The sequence below is a fragment of the Triticum urartu genome, chromosome 1A (assembly GCF_056163025.1).
Source record: "Triticum urartu cultivar PI428250 chromosome 1A, HENAU_Tu73, whole genome shotgun sequence".
Classification (NCBI taxonomy): Eukaryota; Viridiplantae; Streptophyta; class Magnoliopsida; order Poales; family Poaceae; genus Triticum; species Triticum urartu.
This window is the reverse complement of record NC_141873.1, coordinates 493835032-493858935: the sequence shown is the minus strand read 5'-3', so window position 1 is coordinate 493858935 and position 23904 is coordinate 493835032. Positions and strand designations below refer to the sequence as shown.

Here is a 23904-nt window from a genome sequence, read left to right as displayed (position 1 = left end):
TTAAAGTGAATGCGGCAGTCTCTAAAGCATAGCCCCAAAAAGATAGCGGTAAATCGGTAAGAGACATCATAGATCGCACCATATCTAATAGAGTGTGATTACGATGTTCGGACACACCGTTACGCTGAGGTGTTCCAGGCGGCGTGAGTTGTGAAACTATTCCACATTTTCTTAAGTGTGTGCCAAATTCGTGACTCAAGTATTCTCCTCCACGATCTGATCGTAGAAACTTGATTTTCCTGTCACGTTGATTTTCAACCTCACTCTGAAATTCCTTGAACTTTTCAAAGGTTTCGGACTTGTGTTTCATTAAGTAGATATACCCATATCTACTTAAATCATCAGTGAGCGTGAGAACATAACGATAGCCACCGCGAGCCTCAACACTCATTGGACCGCACACATCAGTATGTATGATTTCCAATAAGTTGGTTGCTCGCTCCATTGTTCCTGAGAACGGAGTCTTGGTCATCTTACCCATGAGGCATGGTTCGCACGTGTCAAATGATTCATAATCAAGAGACTCTAAAAGTCCATCTGCATGGAGCTTGTTCATGCGTTTGACACCTATGTGACCAAGGCGGCAGTGCCACAAGTATGTGGGACTATCATTATCAACCTTACATATTTTGGTACTCACATTATGAACATGTGTAGTATTACGTTCGAGATTCATAAAGAATAAACCATTCACCATAGGAGCATGACCATAAAACATATCTCTCATATAAATAGAACAACCATTATTCTCGGATTTAAATGAGTAGCCATCTCAAATTAAACGAGATCCCGATACAATGTTCATGCTCAAAGCTGGCACTAAATAACAATTATTAAGGTTTAAAACTAATCCCGAAGGTAGATATAGAGGTAGCGTGCCGACAGCGATCACATTGACTTTGGAACCATTCCCGACGCGCATCGTCACCTCGTCCTTTGCCAGTTTCCGCTTATTCCGCAGCCCCTGCTTTGAGTTACAAATGTGAGCAACTGCACCGGTATCAAATACCCAGGAGCTACTACGGGCACTAGTAAGGTACACATCAATTACATGTATATCACATATACCTTTTGTTTTGCCGGCCTTCTTATCCGCTAAGTACTTAGGGCAGTTCCGCTTCCAGTGACCGCTTCCCTTGCAATAAAAGCACTCAGTCTCGGTCTTGGGTCCATTCTTTGGCTTCTTCCCGGCAGCTTGCTTGCCGGGCGCGGCAACCTCCTTGCCGTCCTTCTTGAAGTTCTTTTTACCCTTGCCTTTCTTGAACTTAGTGGCTTTATTGACCATCAACACTTGATGTTCCTTCTTGACTTCTACCTCTGCTGATTTCAGCATTGAGAACAACTCAGGAATGGTCTTTTGCATCCCCTGCATGTTGAAGTTCATCACAAAGCTCTTGTAGCTTGGTGGAAGCGACTGGAGGATTCTGTCAATGACCGCATCATCCGGGAGATTAACTCCTAGCTGAGACAAGCGGTTATGTAACCCAGACATAGTGAGTATGTGCTCACTAACAGAACTATTTTCCTCCATCTTACAGCTGAAGAACTTATCGGAGACTTCATATCTCTCGATCCGGGCATGAGCTTGAAAAACCATTTTCAGCTCTTCGAACATCACATATGCTCCATGTCTCTCAAAACGCTTTTGGAGCCCCGGCTCTAAGCTGTAAAGCATGCCGCACTGAACGAGGGAGTAGTCGTCAACACGTGTCTGCCAAGCGTTCATAACGTCTTGGTTCTGTGGGACGGGAGCTTCACCTAGCGTTGCTTGTAGGACATAATCTTTCTTGGCAGCTATGAGGATGATCCTCAGGTTCCGGACCTAGTCCGTATAGTTGCTGCCATCATCTTTCAGCTTGGTTTTCTCTAGGAACACGTTGAAGTTGAGGACTACGTGGGACATTTGATCTACAAGACATATTGTAAAATATTTTAGACTAAGTTCATGATAATTAAGTTCATCTAATCAAATTATTAATGAACTCCCACTTAGATTAGACATCCCTCTAGTCATCTAAGTATTACATGATCCGAGTTAACTAGGCCGTGTCCGATCATCACGTGAGACGGACTAGTCAACATCGGTGAACATCTTCATGTTGATCGTATCTTCTATACGACTCATGCTCGACCTTTCGGTCTTCTGTGTTCCGAGGCCATGTCTGTACATGCTAGGCTCGTCAAGTCAACCTAAGTGTTTGCATGTGTAAATCTGTCTTACACCCGTTGTATGTGAACGTCTGAATAAAACACCCGATCATCACGTGGTGTTTTGAAACAGCGAACTGTCGCAACGGTGCACAGTTAGGGGGAACACTTATTGAAATTATTATGAGGGATCATCTTATTTACTACCGTCGTTCTAAGTAAACAAGATGCAAAACATGATAAACATCACATGCAATCAAATAATAAACGTGACATGATATGGCCAATATCACATAGCTCCTTTGATCTCCATCTTGGGGCTCCATGATCATCTTGTCACCGGCTTGACACCATGATCTCCATCATCATGATCTCCATCATCGTGTCTCCATGAAGTTGCTCGCCAACTATTACTTCTACTACTATGGCTAACGCGTTTAGCAATAAAGTAAAGTAATTTACATGGCATTTCTCAATGACACGCAGGTCATATAAAAGAATAAAGACAACTCCTATGGCTCCTGCCGGTTGTCATACTCATCGACATGCAAGTCGTGATTTCTATTACAATAGCATGAACATCTCATACATCACATATAGATCATTCATCATTCATCACAACTTTGGCCATATCATATCACAAACCACTTGCTGCAAAAAACAAGTTAGACGTCCTCTAATTGATGTTGCAAGTTTTACGTGGCTGAATTTAGGGTTCTAGCAAGAACGACTTCTTACCTACGTTAAAGCCACAATGTGATTTGTCAACTTCTATTTACCCTTCATAAGGACCCTGTTCATCGAATCCGCTCCAACTAAAGTGGGAGAGACAGACACCCGCCAGCCACCTTATGCAACTAGTGCATGTTAGTCGGTGGAACCGGTCTCACGTAAGCGTACGTGTAAGGTTGGTCCGGGCCGCTTCATCCCACAATGCCGCTGAAGCAAGAAAAGACTAGTAGCGGCAAGAAAGTTGACAAATCTACGCCCACAACAAATTGTGTTCTACTCGCGCAAGAAGAACTACGCATAGACCTAGCTCATGATGCCACTGTTGGGGAACGTTGCAGAAAACAAAAATTTTCCTACTCGTTTCACCAAGATCCATCTAGGAGTTCATCTAGAAACGAGTCATCGGATGCATCTACATACCTTTGTAGATCGCGTGCGGAAGCGTTCAAAGAACGGTGATGATGTAGTCGAACACGACGTGATCCAAATCACCGATGACCAAGCGCCGAACGGACGGCACCTCCGCGTTCAACACACGTACGGGACGGGAGACGTCTCCTCCTTCTTGATCCAGCAAGGGGGAAGGAGAGGTTGATGAAGATCCAGCAGCACGACGGCGTGGTGGTGGATGCAGGGCGTCACAGTAGCAGGGCTTCGCCTATACTACAAGAGAGAGACGTAACGGGGAGAGAGGGAGGCGCCAGGGGCTGGTGTATGAAGTCCCTCCTCTCCCCCACTATATATAGGGGTGCTAGGGGGGGCGCCGGCCCTAGGAGATGGAATCTCCTAGGGGGGGCGGCGGCCAAGGGTGGGGGGCTTGCCCCCCAAGCAAGGGGCGCCCCCTTTAGGGTTTCCCCTCAACCCTAGCCGCATGGGCCCTAGGGGAGTGGCGCCCCAGCCCACTTTGGGCTGGGTTCCCTCCCACTTCAGCCCATGGGGCCCCCCGGGATAGGTGGCCCCACCCGGTGGACCCCCGGGACCCTTCCGGTGGTCCCGGTACAATACCGGTGACCCCGAAACTTGTCCCGATGGCCGAAACAGCACTTCCTATATATAATTCTTTACCTCCGGACCATTTCGGAACTCCTCGTGACGTCCGGGATCTCATCCGGGACTCCGAACAACATTCGGGTTACTGCATATACATATCTTCACAACCCTAGCGTCACCGAACCTTAAGTGTGTATACCCTACGGGTTCGGGAGACAAGCAGACATGACCGAGACGACTCTCCGGTCAATAACCAACAGCGGGATCTGGATACCCATGTTGGATCCCACATGCTCCACGATGATCTCACTGGATGAACCACGATGTCGAGGATTCAATCAACCCCGTATGCAATTCCCTTTGTCAATCGATATGTTACTTGCCCGAGATTCGATCGTCGGTATCCCAATACCTCGTTCAATCTCGTTACCGGCAAGTCACTTTACTCGTACCGTAATGCATGATCCCGTGACCAGACACTTGGTCACTTTGTGCTCATTATGATGATGCATTACCGAGTGGGCCCAGTGATACTTCTCTGTCATACGGAGTGACAAATCCCAGTCTTGATCCATGTCAACCCAACAGACACTTTCGGAGATACCCGTAGTCTACCTTTATAGTCACCCAGTTACGTTGTGACGTTTGGTATACCCAAAGCACTCCTACGGTATCCGGGAGTTACACGATCTCATGGTCTAAGGAAAAGATACTTGACATTGGAAAAACTCTAGCAAACGAACTATACGATCTTGTGCTATGTTTAGGATTGGGTCTTGTCCATCACATCATTCTCCTAATGATGTGATCTCGTTATCAATGACATCCAATGTCCATAGTCAGGAAACCATGACTATCTGTTGATCAACGAGCTAGTCAACTAGAGGCTTACTAGGGACATGTTGGTGTCTGTTATTCACACATGTATTACGATTTCCGGATAACACAATTATAGCATGAATAAAGACAATTATCATGAATAAGGAAATATAATAATAATGCTTTTATTATTGCCTCTAGGGCATATTTCCAACAGAGGTGACATTGGAGTATCTAGGTGACATTAGGATTTTGGTTGATTTGTGTCTTAAGGTGTTATTCTAGTACGAACTCTAGGGCTATTTGTGACACTTATAGGAATAGCCCAACGGATTGATTGTAAAGAATAACTTTGAGGTGGTTTCGTACCCTACCATAATCCCTTCATTTGTTCTTCGCTCTTAGTGACTTTGGAGTGACTCTTTGTTGCATGTTGATTGTTGAGGGATAGTTATGTGATCCAATTATGTTAGTATTGTTGAGGGAACTTACACTAGTGAAAGTATGAACCCTAGGCCTTGTTTCAACACATTGCAATACCGTTTACGCTCACTTTTATCACTTGCTACCTTGCTGTTTTTATTATTTCAGATTACAAAAACTATTATCTACTATCCATATTGTACTTGTATCACCATCTCTTCGCTGAACTAGTGCACCTATACAATTTACCATTGTATTGGGTGTGTTGGGTACACAAGAGACTCTTTGTTATTTGGTTGCAGGGTTGCTTGAGAGAGACCATCTTCATCCTACGCCTCCTATGGATTGATAAACCTTAGGTCATCCACTTGAGGGAAATTTGCTACTGTCCTACAAACCTCTGCACTTGGAGGCCCAACAACGTCTACAAGAAGAAGGTTGTGTAGTAGACATCATAACTCTACAAACCCAGTCACCCGGCGCCCTTTCAAATTTGAATTGGGATGGCTGCATAGGGACGGATTCGTAGACATGATCAAGAATGTTTGGGAGAGGCCTGCTGTTGGTCGTACACCTATTCGGCGATGGATCTTTAAAATAAGAGCCATGAGGCGACACCTCTCTGGATGGGCAAAACACACCAACGGAATTTATAAAAAGGAAAAACAAAGGCTCTGTACCATCATTGATGACCTCGACGAAATTGCAGAGACGCGCACATTATCTCAGCAAGAGATTGAATTGAAAAATCAATCTAATGAGATGGTCGCCCGTCTACTGCGAGAAGAGGAGATCAAATACTACCAGAGATCCAAAGCTGACTTCATTTTAATGGGTGATAGTAATACAAGATACTTCCAATTGGTCGCCAATGGGCGGCATAGGAAGAAATGCATTTATAGTCTCCAACAAGATGAGGGGAGGATCGAAGGTCAGGAGGAGCTCAAAAAGTATATCACCAAATACTACAAATCTCTTTTCGGAGCGCCGACTGAAGGGAATTTCACCCTTGATGAGACCCGAACAGATGATATTCCACATGTCACGGCAGAAGAAAACGATATCCTAACGACACCATTCTCAGAAGAGGAGGTGCGAGCTGCGGTGTTCCAAATGGAACATAACAAAGCTCCAGGCCCTGATGGTTTCCCCGCAGAATTCTATCAGAATTTCTGAGATATCATCAAGTCTGACCTTTTAGAGTTGTTCAATTGTTTTCATGCCGACCGACTTGACTTATTCAGACTTAATTTTGGCGAGATTGTCTTGTTGCCGAAGAGTAAGGAGGCCAAACGGATTCAACAGTTCAGACCCATATGCGTCCTTAATGTCAGCTTCAAGATTTTCACCAAAGTGGCGACGAATATATTAAACTCGGTAGCTGACCATGTTGTCCGGCCATCTCAAACAGCTTTCATGCAAGGAAGGAACATACTCGATGGTGTAGTAATCCTGCATGAGACCGTCCATGAGATGCACCGGAAAAACATGAGTGGAGTAGTATTCAAAATAGACTTCGGAAAAGCCTATGACAAGGTCAAATGGTCTTTCTTCCAATAGGCCCTAAGGATGAAAGGCTTCTCCGATAAATGGTGCAAGTGGATCCAAAATTTTGTAACTGGCGGTAGTGTGGCCATCAAAGTCAATGATGATGTCGACCATTACTTTCAGACAAAAAAAGGACTACGACAAGGTGATGCCATATCCCCAATGTTATTTAACATTGTGGCTGACATGTTGGCTATTCTGATTGAGCGCGCCAAGTAGGACGGACAGATTACAGGAGTAGTGCCACATCTAGTGGATGGTGGTCTCTCTATTCTGCAATATGCCGATGACACAATTCTCTTTATGGAACATGACCTAGGCAAGGCTAGAAACTTGAAACTTTTGTTGTCAGCGTTTGAGCAAATGTCGGGTCTTAAGATTAACTTCCATAAAAGTGAATTGTTCTGCTTTAGAGAAGCCGTTGATGCAGCGGACGATTATGCTGACCTTTTTGGTTGTGCACATGGACAATTCCCAATTAAATATTTCGGAATACCAATTCATTATCGACGTCTCACCATTGCGGAGTGGAAGCATGTAGAGGAGCGACTAGAGAAACGCTTGAGTAGCTGGAAAGGCAAGTTGCTCTCAGTTGGAGGACGATTGGTTTTAATAAACTCTGTCCTCACAAATATGGTCCTGTATATGCTTTCATTCTTCCAGCTCCCAAAGGGGGTCTTGCAAAGATTGGATTATTTTAGGTCCAGGTTCTTTTGGCAAGGAGATGATGAAAATAAAAAATATAGACTGGCCAAATGGAGTGTGGTTTGTAGGCCGAAAGACTAGGGCGGCCTCGGTATTCATGACCTGCAGGTCAAGAATGAGGCCCTACTTAGTAAATGGTTGTTCAAACTTCTTACTGAGGATGGTGTTTGGCAAACCATGCTGCACAATAAGTATATAGGCCAAAAGGCAGTGTCTCAGGTATATTGGAAACCTGGAGACTCACACTTTTGGGCCGGCCTAATGGCGGCAAAGAAACATCTCTTTCGCTTTGGGTCTTTCGCGATAAAGGACGGGTCAGAGATTCGTTTTTGGAAAACATCTGGCTAGGCAATGCTAGCCGCCGAGAACAATACCCAGCCTTATACAACATTGCACGCGATAAGAATAATACTATTGCGCAAGTGCTCAGCTCATCCCCGCCAAATATTTCGTCCAGACGGGATTTGATTGGCACCCGACTTATGTCATGGAATAATCTATTGTCCCGTCTGGATTCGATTATCCTGAGACAAGGTCGTGATGTGTTTCGCTGAAACCTTACTACATCGGGGTCTTTCACAGTAGACTCTATGTATCATGCACTCACGCATTCTGAGGTACCGGTGAGTAATAACAAAAAAATTTGGAAAGCGAAGGTACCACTTAAAGTCAAAATATTCATGTGGTATCTCCGTAGGGGAGTTGTGCTAACAAAAGACAACCTCGCACGACGCAACTGGTCGGGAAGTAAGAATTGTTGTTTTTGTACTCATGACGAGACAATTAAACACCTCTTTTTTCACTTAAGTTTGCATGTTCTACGTGGTCAGCCATCCAAATAGCGTCAAATTTGTATCCGCCCACAAGTGTTGCCAATATTTTTGGTCATTGGCTGGACGGTATTTCAAATGCATACAAAACGCTAATAAGGGTGGGAGCGTATGCCTTACTATGGTCGCTTTGGCTATGTAAAAATGATGTTGTTTTTAATGACAAAAATGTTTCTCCTTTGCAGGTTATTTTCCGTTGTACACACTCGCTTCGTACGTGGTGTACGCTACAACGAGCAGAGTACCAACCGCTATTCAAGGCGGTGTGTACGCTGTTGGAGCAGGTGGCTACGAAGGTTTTTACCCAACATGGATGGCAGCATAATCTCCGGCTCGGTCCACCATCTCTTTCGACATAGGCATAGTGTCGGTCTATAGACTCTACTGTTACCGAATTGTCGGTTTTTTATCTTTCTGTTAATCAGACTACTGGTGTTTGGCTGTGTGCACCCTAATTATGCAGAGGCCGGATGATACTCTTAATGCTTTGTATCACTTTGATGCTACATTTTGAGATAATAAAAGCGCCCTTTATCGAAAAAAGCAACAACATGACAACATCCAACCATGATACGACAACTTTCGGATGGTTCCACCTGATGATAGCAATGGAGGCACATGCAGAGATGCAGCATCTTAGTTTTGATCACACCATACATGAAAACATCAAAGGAAGCAAATCAATTGTCACATCCTCCGGTTTCTTTTTTATCGGGCATGCGCAATCACATCAGATTTAGTGGAATTAAACCCTTCATTTTGTAAGATAAATGACCCACAATTTACCCTCTTCTTGAAATGCCTTGATGATTTGCAGGCAACTCATAAACGTATTTAAATTGGTGAAATTTAATATAAAAAAGCGAGGAGGGACTATCTATTTGGGTAACAAACGAAATTTCTATCGCATGCATTAGCTGGCTCATCAGGTGGTGTGGTCGTGCGTTTGGACCCCTACACACGACCAACAAATTTTATCAACGGAAAAAAGTGCGCTGAAGGCCCAGCTTGACCCATTAAACCCTTTAACAGTCGCGCAAAGAGCGCCCTCTCACGATAGCCACATCGGCAGCGATGCACTGATCCCGCAGTGAATAAAAAGAGAAAAGGGTGAAAACGCGTGGGGTTGAGAGAGAGTAGTGCTTTGCTTCTCCTCCCACGCAACTTCCCCTCCCCTCGCTCTTTCCACCCTCGAGCGGCGGCAGCTAGGGTTGCCGCCGTCAGACGCGCCATTGGCTTGCCGGCCGCCGCCACCTCACCTCCCCTTCCCTCTTCCAGTGCCCGCCCTCCTCTCCCCTCTCTTCCCCATTTCTCCCTTTTATCCTCTCAAGCCTGAACTAAAGCGGCGGACATCCAACTCCAGGTCCATGGAGGTGGCCGGCATGAGGGCCATCGACCTTGGCTGCCTTATGGCTGAGGGGCGACGGCCATCCCAGGGCAGAGGGAGCCGCTGTCGCTGGAGGGAGATGGTGGTCCAGTCGATGGCGTCGCGGTTCGGCTTGGCTGTGGGCGGCAAATGGGTACGAGGTGGTGTTCGATGCCACGCCTATAGATGCGGAGGTCCATGCCGCCTCGCCAGTATCCAGCGTATCTAGCAGTAAGATTTATGGGTGGTCTTTCTCTCCGGCCCCTTCCGCACCATCATGGACGTCATCGAGTTCTGGAGAAGATCCTCTACCAGGTAACCAAACAAACACACACATTCAGGTTCAGTAACGCTTCCTGCTATCTTATCTGTAATATAAAGAACAGAAGGGTGAACATTTCTTCAGGGTTTTTCAGAGTCTATGGTCCATCGGTAGAGAATATCCTCTACCAGATAATAAAGTAGCAAAACAAATAGATGTTCAGGCTCCTCTGTAGAATCAGTTTCTTTTTACAGTTGACTATTCATTGAGTTTGCTGCAGCAAAAATTTGATTCAAATATTTCAATCCTCTGTTGTGCTTGCATGGTGACCAGGTGATCGGCGCTGATGCTACGGTGGTCCTCATGGTGCCCGAGCCCGACGATTGTTGCGGCGCTTCGCCCAATCTTACCTTGATGTTCTTGCAATCGCTTCCCGGACTAGGTAAGGGGACGTTGCCCCGCAACATGGCTGTCTCACGAGCTCACGATTGGCATGGTTTGAATATTTTTCACATATTTGTGACTGGGCGATGAAGAGGCTCAACCCTTGGATCCCTCAGTCTCGCTGGGCCAGGGATCCCGTCCGCGCCGCGTCGCCACCGGCATGGAGGCCCGGACTCGGGCAGCCGCAGCGGTGTCGGGTGTGCCGGCGAGGTCTCTAGGGACTGCGTGGTGGGCATGACCTCTCCCGGCTCCCTGCCCCTGCCCACGGCGACGAGTACCAGGTCGTGTTGCGCCTCCAGTCCCAACTCATGGTCATGCTGGACAAGCCCCATGACGTGCCTTCGATTCGGTTGTGGCGTGCGCTGGAAAATGTACGATGTTCTCTGATGCGTACCAGGAGGTTTGGTCAGTCGAGGTCAGGTATGAGTAGCTCCTAAGGCTAATGGATGGATGGATGTGTGTATGTATGTATGGATATCAGGGTCATGTTGCTTGGTGAGCAAAGGCCGGGGGTACAACCTCCTTTTCGGTAAAAAATGAGGGGCAGTGATGATGACTCTGGCTGAAATAAGCATGTCTTGAGCAATCAAGACTGATGTGGCCTGTGGGTACTAAATTAGAGCCCACCCTTACCTCTCTTGCAGCCTGTTCAATTCATCGGTAATGTTGGATGTTCTGCACCTCGGATGGTCGTTCTGACAAGCGATAACCATGGCAGTTCGTTTACATTGCGATGGGTATGTTATGCAACAAGAGATGTGAGTGTTGCGCTTGAAGATCAAAGACAAAACCGTGCCCTCTTTTGTTGTGCTACAAATACACAAAATTTCCTTATCTACTATACAATGTTCTTCTTTCTTTTCCATTCCTCTATTGTGTCCATTCCTCTATTGTGTTGATGTGAATGAAGATCCATCTGGACTTGGGATTTATGTCTTTTTTTGGTGATGAACTCAACCACCCTAAACTTATTTGGATTGATTTATAGTTGGGTTGTTTACATATTCATGGGTTTGATTTTGTGCTATCGCCCTTGTGAACAATCAAGCTATCAGTATCAGGCGAGAATCGATTCGTGGCTCTTTTTTAAAATGGTCGTTAGAGCAACTCCAAAGGGCCGACCCATTTCGTCCGCCTGCGTCCGTTTGGGTCGGCGCGCACAAAAGTGGCGGCCCAACGCGCCGACCCAAACCCAAATCACGTCCGCGTCGCGTCCACGCCGACGCATTTGCGTCCCAAATGCGTTGGCGCGGACGCCGAACAGATGCTTCGCGCGCCTTCTCGCTGTCCACCGCGTCCCCACATGGCGGTCGTCCAACTACTCGCTGCCCACGCGGTCAGCTTAATTTATGACGACGGGCCCACGCGTCAGCGACGGCGCTCGTCCTTTTTTAAGCCGACCGTGCGGCGGGGCCGTCCTCATCCAAACTCTCCGTCCCCATCTGCCCCCCCTTGCTCCCTCGTCGCCGGCAAACCCTAGCCACCGCAACCACAGCGACGATGGGCCTCTTCTCCGGCGCCAGCGGCAGCAAGGCCAAGGGCAAGTCCCCCGCCACCCCTTTCCCCTCCAAGTTTCTCCCACCCCCGCCGGCGCCTCGCCGGCAGAGGCAGCGCGTCAGCGTGCCAGTGCACCAGGCGGAGTGGCACTGGCAGAACCGCCAGCCGCTGCCGTATCCCGACGTGACACTGCCGCACGACTGGCATCTGGATCCAGATAGGATCCCAGTGCCGGCGGCGCCGCGGTCGGCTCGTGCTCACGCGGAGGAGGTGCGGCGCCGGCGGGCGCTGCTGACGGCGGAGCAGCGCCGCAACAACGCCTACGCAACCGACTCGCCCAACTGGGCGAGGTGGTTCGCTTTCGAGCACGAGGAGGCGAGGCGCCGGGGCGTGCGCGAGGTCGATCGGAGGCCAACGCCGCTGGTCGTCCGCGAGAAGGACCAGGCAACGGAGGACGCCTACCAGGCGGCCCTTGCGGCCGTCTACCGTGAGAGCGAAGAGGACGAACGGCGCAGAGCGGAGGCGGCGGAGGCGGAAGAGGAGGCCCGCTACGAGGCGGCAATGGCGCAGGCCCTTGCCCTCTCCGCGGCGGGCGACGGCGTGGTGCCGCCGGTGGCCCCGCCGTCCCCCATCAAGCCGGAGCCCGAGCCCGAGCCCGAGCCCATCGCGCGCTTCTCCTGAAATGGAGTGGTGCGCGAGTGGGTATCCGCGCCACCAGTCTGGCTAGGGGCGACGCCGGCGCAGGAGCAGGCCTACCTCAAGATGTGGCGCCAGCGCTGGCTGGCAGAGGAGCGCCGGCAAGGCGAGTACGAGGAGATTCTCGAGCGTGACCTCGAGGAGGAGGCGCGTGAGGCCGAGGAGGAGGCGCGCCAGGCTGCAGCTGCACAGGCGGGCGCACAGCCCCCCGCTTCAGCACTACCTGCGCCGGCACAGCCCGACATGGCAGCGCTCTGGAACACGGCGTTCGCCTGGGCCGGGCCGGCGCCGACGCTCATCGACCTCACGGACCCCGACGACAACGACGACGCCTAGGGCAGCGCGCCGCCTCGTAGTTTAGGCTGTTTTTATTTTTTCTAAATGCAAATGTGGACGCGTGGACTCTCGCCGGCCTTCGTGGCCGGCTTTAATGTTTAATTGGTGTAGTTTCTCTTTTTTTAAATATGTATGCGTTTATTTTTTTTGGCGCCGTTTAAAATGGGTCGCAGGCCAGTGTTGGACGTAGGTGCCGACCCAAATGCGGAGGGGGGCATCTGTGTCCGTTTGGCCGACCCAAACGGACAAAAAACGGACGAAATCGATGTCCGTTTGGGTCGGCCCGTTGAAGTTGCTCTTATGTGGTTCTTGGGGACTCATAATTTGTTCCGTTTTTTCTTTACCTCCTATTTATGGGCTCACTTTTGTTAGGGAGCCGATTCAGGACCAGATACGTATCTTGTCCGTTATCTCCAGCAAGTCAGGTGGCAATATGTTTGGGTAAGTGTCCACGACGGAGTAGGTAACCTACGACGTTGACACTGCCGGGCTCACTGTCCTCATTGCAGCTGACCGCAACGCGGGACAGCGGGATCTGCTCCGGGCGGTCCAGGGCAAGCCGGTGCCGCTCGTGTGGCCGAACGGCGGCCGTAGCGGCACGGCCGGGGAGAGTTGCGTCGACCAGGTCTTGTAATGGTGGTCAACTGGTCTGAGCCAACCCCTCCTCCCACTTCCTCATCCCGAGGTCTGCTCCTCTAGGTTTTTATTTCTTGTTTTTTTTTTCAATTAAACCAGTTGCTGCATCAATTGATTCTCAAGGTAATGGTATCTTCATGTTTTGAAGGTTCTTTGATGTCATTCTTCAGGGTTCACCCGCCTCCTGCGTTCAGCTCATCGTCCAATCTAGAGGAATTGGCGCTAGAAATGAACGAGTCTGATGCAGGTAGCACTAATAACGAGGACGATAATGATGTTTACTAGATAATCATATCAGTGTTAAGTCATACAACGAGGAAGATGTATGTTATTTATCAGCATGATTGTTTTGGTGGATTTCCTTCTTATTAGTTTTTTATCATTAGTAAAGGAATAGATGTGTTACAGTTTCATTTTATATTACAGATGCTTGATGGATTATTTTCCTGTCCAATTGCGAAATTTAATTGTTCAAATATTATGTATTCGAATTTGTGTGTCTGAATTTTATTTCTTCAACCAGCAGGATGCACCTGCCAATGCTATTATATTGATGTGAATTCCATGTTATGATTCCAGTTTGTTTCTCAATCTGCCATGTATCCTAAGTTTTGTTACATGTATTGTGGCCATGTTCCATTTCTATTCAGGACATAAATCTGTGAACAATGTAGAGCCTCTGTTATTTTGATTTTATTTGAAGCTACCATATCGCAATCCAATTGCTGAACTGTATTTCTTCTTCCAGGAAAGTTTTATCTACACCTTACGCAGATCTTGAGCTCGATGGCTTGCCACCATCACACCATGATCGGAATGGTTGAGTTTGGAATGTTTCAAAGTCTTCCTTTTACTGCTTCTTAATAGTTATGTTAAATTGTGCTATGTTTCTATGAAATATCCCTTCAGATAGTATGATTAGCTTACTCTTCTAGGTTTTAGTGATTCTGGCTTTTCTCATTATGGTGACTTTGCAGGCTTGCTCTAAATGGTCATTTGATAATAGGATTGCCTATTGGAGATGACTTGTCAAGCTTGAGTATGGCAGATACTAGATCCTGAAAAATTCAGCAAGGATGGACACATTGAAGAGTTTAGATGAGGTTCTTATTTGTCCAATCATTTCATGCCTTTTTTAGTAACATAAATTCAATCTTGTAATTTGTACTGGAAACTTTTAACTTATTCTAATTACAGTTGAGTTTGCCCATTAGTATTAGGTGGAGCTAACGGAACAAAAGAGATGTTAAACAGAAATGGTGGACATATTGAAACCTTAGCAGTTGCATCTTGAATATCCTATTGGCGTTCTCCTCTTAGTCTTACAATGTTATATTGCTTGAGCCAGGCTTCTCTTGTGACTGAAACCTAATCTTTCTTTACTTGCAATGGAGGTTTCAAATGTTGTTTATGTTGTCCACTGAGTTTTTTTTTCTATGCTCAGTCCTTCAGTTTCCTGTATTGGATATTTTATACTAGAGACAAAAGCATAGGCACCATTACATCATGCTATTTATCTTATCGTGTCCTTATCTGTATATACTCTGTATGTTATTTTGACATTCCCAGTTTTGTTGTGGTAGTATGTATTTGACTCCTTTTCCCTGCCTTCTTCCTTTGAATCACTCAATGAATTCACTCTTTGGCTCTGAAACTGTCCTCATGGTCATGTCTACTGGTATACAGGGCATTAAAAGCCATAAATATTGCTATCTACAGGCCGTGTATCATGAATCTCTATTTTACACAGTTTTTTCGCCTCCTCATATTACGTCATATGGTTCAATTGATATTTCAGAAGACACCAATGCATATAGTACAAAATAATACAAAGACATGTATCTTGTTGTCATTGCAAAATCAAAGAACAATGAGTTTTCACTGGCAAGTGTGTTATTTTGTTCCTTTTCTATTTGTTGCATTACTTGATTTGAGTGCTTTGTTTCGCACGGTAAAGTGACAAAAATAATGATCCAGTTCCGTAGTTTTGTTCTCTTCTCTTTTGTGTACATATGAAAGAAACTACTATTGGAATAGATTAGTAAATGAATATTCAATTAATTATAGCATTTTGTACTTTACTCGCAGGTACTGTTTGTCCATCCCTATACATTATTATTTTGATGTCCTTTGGCTCCTTACATCTTACACTCTTTTTGATAGTTGGCTCTCTATTTCTTCCCTTAACATTAAGTGTTTTTATACTACTGTATGAATCCCTAATCTGCTGCTTCGTTTCACTTACAGAGAATGTACTGCTAGCATGTTGATGTGGTAATTGGTTCTCTGTTTCTTCAGCTACTTAGTAAGGGTTTGCTCTAAACTTTTTCCGGTTCGTTAATTGATATCTTCATTCTCCATTGGCAACACTTATTGCTATCTAAATCGTGGTTCATCTTTTTTTCTTAGCTCCCACTTCAAAAGTTTTCGCTATTTTTGTCTTGGTACACTTTTACTTCAAAAGTTTACGCAACGCATAACAAACCTTCCGTGATGTGTCTAACATTTTCAGGTAGATGAGAATGTACCTCATCATTACTGTAAATTTAATTTATTGGTTGGAAAATTATCAGGTGCAAGCATAATCGCCTTTGCCTGTCATATTTACTAGGCATATGTAATCTCTGCCATTGCTGATAATATCATGTTTGATATAGGCTGTTTCAGTCTATGGCTCATCCTATATTTTTACTTGGATCCTGCAAGGTCGAGATTTGCTCAACCTGGCTTTTACATGGATGAATCTTACTTCTACCGTTTCCAAAAAATTTCCTTCTCCAGATGTGGGCATTTGTCGTGCTGTCACTCTAGTCACCTGTCGTTCTCTGTCTCAAGATTCGGTACATCAGCATGAGCATCATCCTCATCACCATCTCTAGGATTCTGGACTAACTGAATGTAGTGCGCTCTGTCATTGAAAGATTAGCTTGCTCTTGCTGCTTTACGGTCTTTAAATTACATTGTTAGACAACTTGCTAGAAATTAGGGTATGCAATGTGCCTTCAAGTTTAAGATGAACTTCCTCTGGTTTTGAGACAGTTTAGCCACTCCATATATTTCCTCTCTCGTGACCTGCACTTAGTATGTCATTTTGTCTATGATACTGTATATCTTTGTTTTTCACCTGAAACTTAGCATGAAAATTTTGAATTAATTAGAGCTCATTTTTTTTGTATGGTTCATTGAGCCGTACTTAAAAATGAACTTCCATTTGATTCGTAATGTGTTCCTGGATTCTTGATTTTAAATTTGTTCTATCAAGATTAATGATTTGAAGGTCCTTCACCTAATGAATTCTATTTTCTTGTTGACCCACTTGCATTTGTCAATTTGAGGTCTTGACACTCCTCTCTTGACGGAATAACTGTGCATCAAAGTACATGCAATCATCACCTTCATGATTTGAAGGTCCTTCACCTAATGAATTTTATTTTCTTGCTGACCGACTTGGATTTGTCAATTTGAGGTCTTGACACATAGAACATACACTTTTATTTATGGTGTTTGTTATCATAAGATAGGTTCAGAACCAAGATCTGGGCCAACGCGCCTCGTTCTCGCATGTGTCTTCCACCCCCTGCTGTCTATGCTGGCCATGGGGAGAAAGATGACAGCGCTTCAGATGCCAATAAGGAAGGACGAGAGCAGGATTGACCAGCAGCTCGAGTAGGAGGAGGCCAGCGGTGCCTGGAACATACTTTCTCTGCTTCTTCTTTCCACTTCAGTACATGCCTTCCACTCCCAGCTCGACCTCTCCTTTTCCCGGCTTCTCCGCTTGGCAGTAAGAGGTGACACATCAGATCAGGTAAGAGCAGACCAACTCTTCCCTGTGGAATTTTTACGATGTACTTGTTGGTCTATATGGCTGAAGAGGAATGATTATTTTCTCCATTCAAATCATTTCATAGATACTTCGTTGATAAGAAAGAAATTTGATAAATTAGAGAGAGAGATGTGCTTTCATCAGTTGCAAATTCAAGTGTTTGGTTTGAAGGATGACGCAAATCCCATGCAAGAAACAAGTTAATATGTATCCATCTTTCATGGCATCCTGTTATTAGTTGCCTCTTACAATGTTTTACTGGAAGAATATGTATCCAACATCATCAAGTTCACTTCCTTCCTTGTTTTCACAAGTGTGAGTCAAATAATAGGAAGAACTAGGAATTCACCTAATGGAATGTTATTAAATCATTTTGTTTTTCTTTAAGGAAACTGTGCAACATATATGGAAGGTTTGGTATTAAGATGAGGACATATGCAGACAACAAGCCAACGACATCAGGTTGTCGACAGCAGCGACATCAATGGATGGAGATACACCTGCTGCAATGGACTTCGTTGTCTCATCGGTATGGTCGCCTGTGACAGTACAAGGGAGCTTTCATTTTTTGTTGAAATCTCTGAAGAATTTTATGGAAGGTTTGTTTGTCTGCTTCCAGTCCAAATTTCAATTTGACATTTCATGAATCTAACTCAACACCGCTTGTTTCTTGCTTGCATAAGGGGAATATACTGATTCTGAGGCAGCATAACTGTTCTTGCTCACGAGTAGTTTTGTTGCTTTGTTGATAAGCATACTGAAGGTATTATTCCATTTTCATGACGGTGGCAGCGGGGACTCCTCTGGAGCTTGTGGCGGCGTTCATGGCGGGATTCCTCGTACTGTACCTCAACTACCTGTACAAGCGATGGGGCGGGCAGGACGATGCGCACTGGACGGGATCCAGCACGGTGGCCGGACCGACGAGGAAGAGGACCAACAGAGGGGGACTTGGCAAGGCTGCATGCTGGCAGCCATGCCGATGTTCAAATCTAAGGCGTGTGTGCGTGCCGGCTGCAGCAAGATCAGGGAGGAGTGCACGGTGTTCCTTGGCGCCATGCATGATGGATCTGGCACGGCGGTCGGGCCGACGAGGACCAGCGGATGGGTTCGATGAAAAGTGGCATGGTGCAAAGGTTGGTAGCTGGTGCATAGGTGTTGCTTCATCATCTTGCCTTCTTTGAAGCGTGGGCTGATTGATGGTTAGCCATCATGTACGTAATTTTTTGTGTAAACTTACTTCAATTGGAACCGATAATTTTCTGCCATGATTTCTACTAGATTGTAATCTTGGATGACTTTTGCATCATTGATATTTGAAGGTCTTCAAATGACTTGAATGTCAGTTTCTTCACACCAGTATTACATGATACACAAACCACACTCATTAGTACAAAGAGGGCGGTGGAAGGGACGCGTCCAACCTGGCACCGCCCAGCTTCCGCTCAGGCGGCGCGCCACGCCCCAACCACTAGTACATATAAACTGGGTGAGGCCTAACGAACAAATAAATTAAATAAACTTTCTTTATTATAACAAAATTTCAATGTGGTACAGATGGTTGTTCCTTTCATGGGAGCAACTAGTTAACGAGCGCTCCTTCGGGAGCCTCGCAACGATCAGCGCCACTTGGCGCGCTCTCGGCCATTCGCCACGTGTCGCGTTCTGGACGCTCTCTTCGGATTTTTTTTTTATTTTTTCACACGCGTTTTCGACTTTTTAAACGGTTTTTTCCTGGGTTTTTTCGACGTTTTGGTTTTCACCCGGTCTTTCTTAGCTTTTCGATCAAAAAAAATTGGAAAAAAAAAATTTCACGAAAAAACGCGTTTTTTTTCTTTCGCAAGTCACGGTTTTTCTTCCGCGAGAGGCACGGTTGTGCTTTATCGAGAGTCACGGCCGTGCCTTTCGGAAACGAAAAAAACGCGTTTTCTGTTTTTTTTTCTTTTGCGAGAGTCACGATTTTTCTTCCACGAGAGACATGGTTGTGCTTTTGCGAGAGTCACGGCCGTGCCTCTCGGAAAGGGAAAAACAAAACGCGTTTTCTGTTTTTTTTTTCGTGAGAGTCACGTTTTTGCTTCCGCGAGAGGCATGGTTGTGCTTACGCGAAAGTCACGGCCGTGCCTCTCGGAAAGGGAAAAATACGCGTTTTCTGTTTTTTTTTTTTCACGAGAGTCACGGTTTTACTTCCGCAAGAGGCACGGTTGTGCTTTTGCGAGAGTCACGGCCGTGCCTTTCGGAAAGGGCAAAACAAAATGCGTTTTCTGTTTTTTTCTTTTGTGAGAGTCACGGTTTTGCTTCCGCGAGAGGCATGGTTGTGCTTACGCGAAAGTCACGGCCGTGCCTCTCGGAAAGGGAAAAAAATACGCGTTTTCTGTGTTTTTTTCTTTCACGAGAGTCACGGTTTTACTTCCGCGAGAGGCACGGTTGTGCTTTCGCGAGAGTCACCGTCGTGCCTCTCGAAAACGAAAAAAAACGTGTTTTCTGTTTTTTTTCCTTCCACGAGAGTCACAGTTGTGCTTTATCGAGAGTCACGGCCGTGCCTTTCGGAAACGAAAAAAACGCATTTTCTGTTTTTTTTTCTTTTGCGAGAGTCACGGTTTTTTTTCCGCGAGAGGCACGGTTGTGCTTTTGCGAGAGTCATGGTCGTGGCTCTCGGAAAGGGGAAAACAAAACACGTTTTCTGTTTTTTTTTCTTTCGTGAGAGTCACGGTTTTGCTTCCGCGAGAGGCATGGTTATGCTTACGCGAAAGTCACGGCCGTGCCTCTCGGAAAGGGAAAAAAATACGCGTTTTCTGCTTTTTTTTCTTTCACGAGAGTCATAGTTTTGCTTCCGCGAGAGGCACGGTTGTGCTTTCGCGAGAGTCACCGTCGTGCCTCTCGAAAATGGAAAAAAACGTGTTTTTTTCCTTCCACGAGAGTCACCGTTTTGCTTTCGGAAAGGGAAAAAACCGTGCTCCCGGTTCGGTTTTTTCGCCCGGTTTTTTTCGTCCGGTTTTTTCGTGAAAAAAAAGTTCGTCAAAATCTGTCAACATGGGATCTAGTTTTGAAGATCTCGACGCGAGGAATCCAATGATGAAAACGGTTCAAGATTTGGACGCACGGTTTAAGAGATAAAACGTTTTGAATAAACGGATCTACGAAAAAAGGGAAAACTTTCAGGTTGCGACAAGCGACGCTGCATGTGCGCCACTTATCGTGACCTGGGAAAGTGAAGTGTTCTTTGCAACGAGTACTTTTTAATTAGTGATTTCGTCTTTTCATGTTATAGTCGGGAGTTGCTAGGTTTGATTCCCACTTTTGTATTTAAATCTTTTTTTTTGGATTCTGACCCGTGTACATGGAGTGTTCTCTCATGGCCCGCAAGAGAAAAACGGCTCATGAGAAAAGCGGCCTTGCGGGACGCTCGTACGCCCGTGCCTGTTTAGGTCCTGTTTGGTTCAGCTTTTATCAACAGATTCCGCTGCCGCGCAGCAGAATCTGAACTAAAGGGCGAACCCAGCAGAATCCAATTTCAGAAATCCTCTATCAAAATTTGAACCAAAAGCTGAAGCAGCTCAGGACGTGCTTTCCAAAATCTAATTCCGCTGTGTGCCAAAATCTGAAAAAGCTGTATCAGCTGATTTGCCAAATAAACTACATCTTTTTCACATCAGATTTTCCACAGCAGATTTTTCACAACTGCCTTTAGAAAATCCACAGCCGAACCAAACAAGGCCTTAGTACCACCTCAAACAGCTTGTTATGATAAAATCACCTGCACGCCCGTGCGTGTTTAGTACCACCTCAACCAGCTCGTTATGATAAAATCATCCTAAGCGGGACAAAATCAAGAATATCATCTTACTTTATTAGTAGGGGTATAGATATAGATATAGATATAGATTAGTACTATGAAAAATCGCAAGTCAAAATCTCTATCCGTTTCTGCATGAAATCCTTCTTCCTTCCTTTTGTTGCGAGGTTACCTTCGTCTTCTTCCGTTAGTCAATCTCTTGCAAATCAAAGCAACACGGGGTGACAAATCACAATCAAAAACCCATGTGGTGTGCCACGCCATTAGCGACTGTTACTGTCTACAGGATGCAGGCGCTGCAAAGCTCGCCAACCATGCCAGATTAATCAGGCAACATACGTCTATGCCCGGGCATAAATTGCTTCATATAATACTAACGGTGCAGCCTTGACTTTTCAGGAGCACCATCATTCTGTAAACAAAAACTGCGTTCTTTTCGTGTTCTCGAGTTGCTGGAATGATCCGTGGTGGTAAAAAAAAGTCTTTGGAAAAAGCAGTGTTTCAAGCGGAGACATTTTCTTAACAATTGAGTAAGAAATCTGTGCACAAGAAGATTGAGTAAGAAATCCGTGGTTACTTCTCAGCCTTTTAACAGTGCGGTCTGAAATACCCGCCACCAGGAGTGCTTTCTTACTGAATGTTGATCGTGTCTCACCCTCAGTTTTCTTTCATCAGTCATTTCTACAACAGCAACATAGCACGGACAGGCCATGGCAGCATACTACTATTTCTTGGCCAGTCAATAATGGCGGTTTATAGGGTATACAAGGTACGATCTTCTTTATTTATCGAATCGGATCGAATTTTTCTGAGACAAATAAAGAAAAGAAGATCCTGCACCATTTTGTTCGGCCATGATCTCTGATGGGCTTGTGCAGGAGATCGTGAAACGAAGGGCCCTCTGGGCCTGTGGCCAATCGGGAACAGACCTTCTATTCCACGTCATGTTCAATTCTTTCAAACGATTTTGACCCGATCAAGAAAGCTAAGCCGATTAGGTTTCTGAACACTTCATCATCAGAAATATAACAGCAGCACATGGTCGATTTCCAAATAATAAAAATCGCACGGCAGCGAACGATCTTTACCTTTTCTCCTCGAGCAAACAAAAATACATCGACCTTTTCTTTGTGCTCGTCGTTGTGATACGAAGCAACATCGATCTTGATCTAATGCCGCCTGTCGGGCTTATCATCGGCTTGGCGTCCTTTTCATGCAAGCTCGTGTCCTTCGCCTTCGCCTGCCGGTTCCTCTATGTCATCATCTACAGGTACAGAAACAACACCTCGGGCTCCTCTCCTCACTAGTGCAGAACCGGGCAATAGCACCGGTTCGTAAGGCCCTTTAGTGCCGATTTCATAACCGGCACTAAAGTGTGCGCACTAAAGCCCCCCCTCTAGTACCGGTCCAGCACGAACCGGTGCTAAAGGGAAACCACGTGGCACGAGCCAGCTCCGGGGGCCGGGAGCCCTTTAGTACCGGTTGGTAACACCAACCGATACTAAATGTTTGTGGGTTTTTGTTTTATTTTGTATTTTTCAATTAAATTTGTGTTATTAATTTAATTTAGAATTGTTTTACGTTATAATGAGTTGTAGTCGTCGTCATCATCATCATCATCATCATTGCATATTAATAAATAAATAAACTCTAGCTAGCTAAAAATCATCGTAGTCGTCTAATTACCACTATTTAATCATCATAGTCATTACCGCTAGCTATCTAATCATCACCAACACTGGCTAACTTAAAGAGGAAATATTCACTTTGTAACAGAAGCAAAGATATCATCAAGTTCAACATAATCATTACCAACATCGAAGTTCAGGACACGGACATGAGACACTAATTAAGAGCATGAACTAGTGCTACTCCCTCTCAGGTAGAATAGCATAGAACATGTATAGCTCTCCTGATTCATCATACTGAAGCATGCAGATGAATCTGTCTCTTAATCTTGGGTTGCGCTTCTCCTTGCTGCCCCCTAGTACTTCTCTGCGATCGTTAACAATTTTGCTCCAATCTTTCACTATTAAGCATTCTTCGCTTTCAGAAATCCTGAATGCACTCATGTGCAATGTAGGATATCTCGGCCGTAAGCTAACCATTGCCATGTCACCTTTAGTCTCGATCCACTGAGGCACAACTGTCATCGGAAGTCCCTGTTGAAGAACATCGTATAGTAATTAATATACTAAGCAATGAAAGTTTAGCTTCAAAAATAATGTATGCAAAAGATGCACTAATTAAGGACAAATAGTTAAAATCTTACCATCTTTCGATTATAGATGTGACCGTAGTTCAATACGATCACCATTGGTCGCACGTTTTGAGTACTAACATTTCTAAGTTCAGGAAAAAAATTTGTCTTGACAGTATTAAGATCCTCAAGCCATGAAACATAATGACTTATCTCCTCGCAGTTTAGCTGAGCCCCGGGGCAGTAGTAGGTCCTGTCTACCAAGCGCCGGACATGTTTGCTTGAACCGAAATAAGCTGACAATACAAATTAGTTGTCAACTATTTTTGAATAAACTGTATCAAAGACATAAACATATGCATGCATGGTTGAGAAAAACTCACATAATGGTAGAACTGGAGGCGTTTCACATCGACCCAGATGTCTATATTACCTTCAATATCATCTTCCGGACGAATATCAAAGGTGACAACCATACCAGGCTCAAATGCATAAGCCTTCCATAGTGCTTGCCAAGTTTTGCATTCAAAATGGGTGTATGTGTCTCCATTATATAATTTGACGTTGAAAGTATACCCATGCTCCGTCTTCAAGTAAACTCTCTTTACCTCCATATCATCTATAGCACTAAAACCTATCTTATCCAAAACAAAAAT

At 45.3% G+C, this 23904-nt stretch overlaps 1 long non-coding RNA gene and 1 pseudogene across 6 annotated transcripts; both read left to right on the top strand.

Annotated features, from left to right (window-relative positions):
- Window positions 1-11613: 11613 nt before the first annotated feature.
- Window positions 11614-12796, top strand: LOC147991916 (uncharacterized; annotated as a pseudogene).
- Window positions 12797-13041: 245 nt separating this feature from the next.
- LOC125521656 (uncharacterized) lies at window positions 13042-18576 on the top strand. 6 transcript variants are annotated; one of them, XR_015606789.1, is made up of 7 exons: window positions 13042-13237; window positions 13306-13481; window positions 13581-13679; window positions 14181-14535; window positions 15680-17237; window positions 17644-17854; window positions 18048-18576. It is a non-coding gene; the product is annotated as an uncharacterized LOC125521656 (long non-coding RNA). The 6 variants fall into 6 exon arrangements; XR_015606800.1 differs by lacking the exon at window positions 13042-13237 and having other exon boundaries at window positions 13252-13481; window positions 14181-14251; window positions 14410-14535; XR_015606806.1 differs by lacking the exon at window positions 13042-13237 and having other exon boundaries at window positions 13252-13481; window positions 15680-15737; window positions 16954-17237.
- The last annotated feature ends 5328 nt before the right edge of the window (window positions 18577-23904 follow it).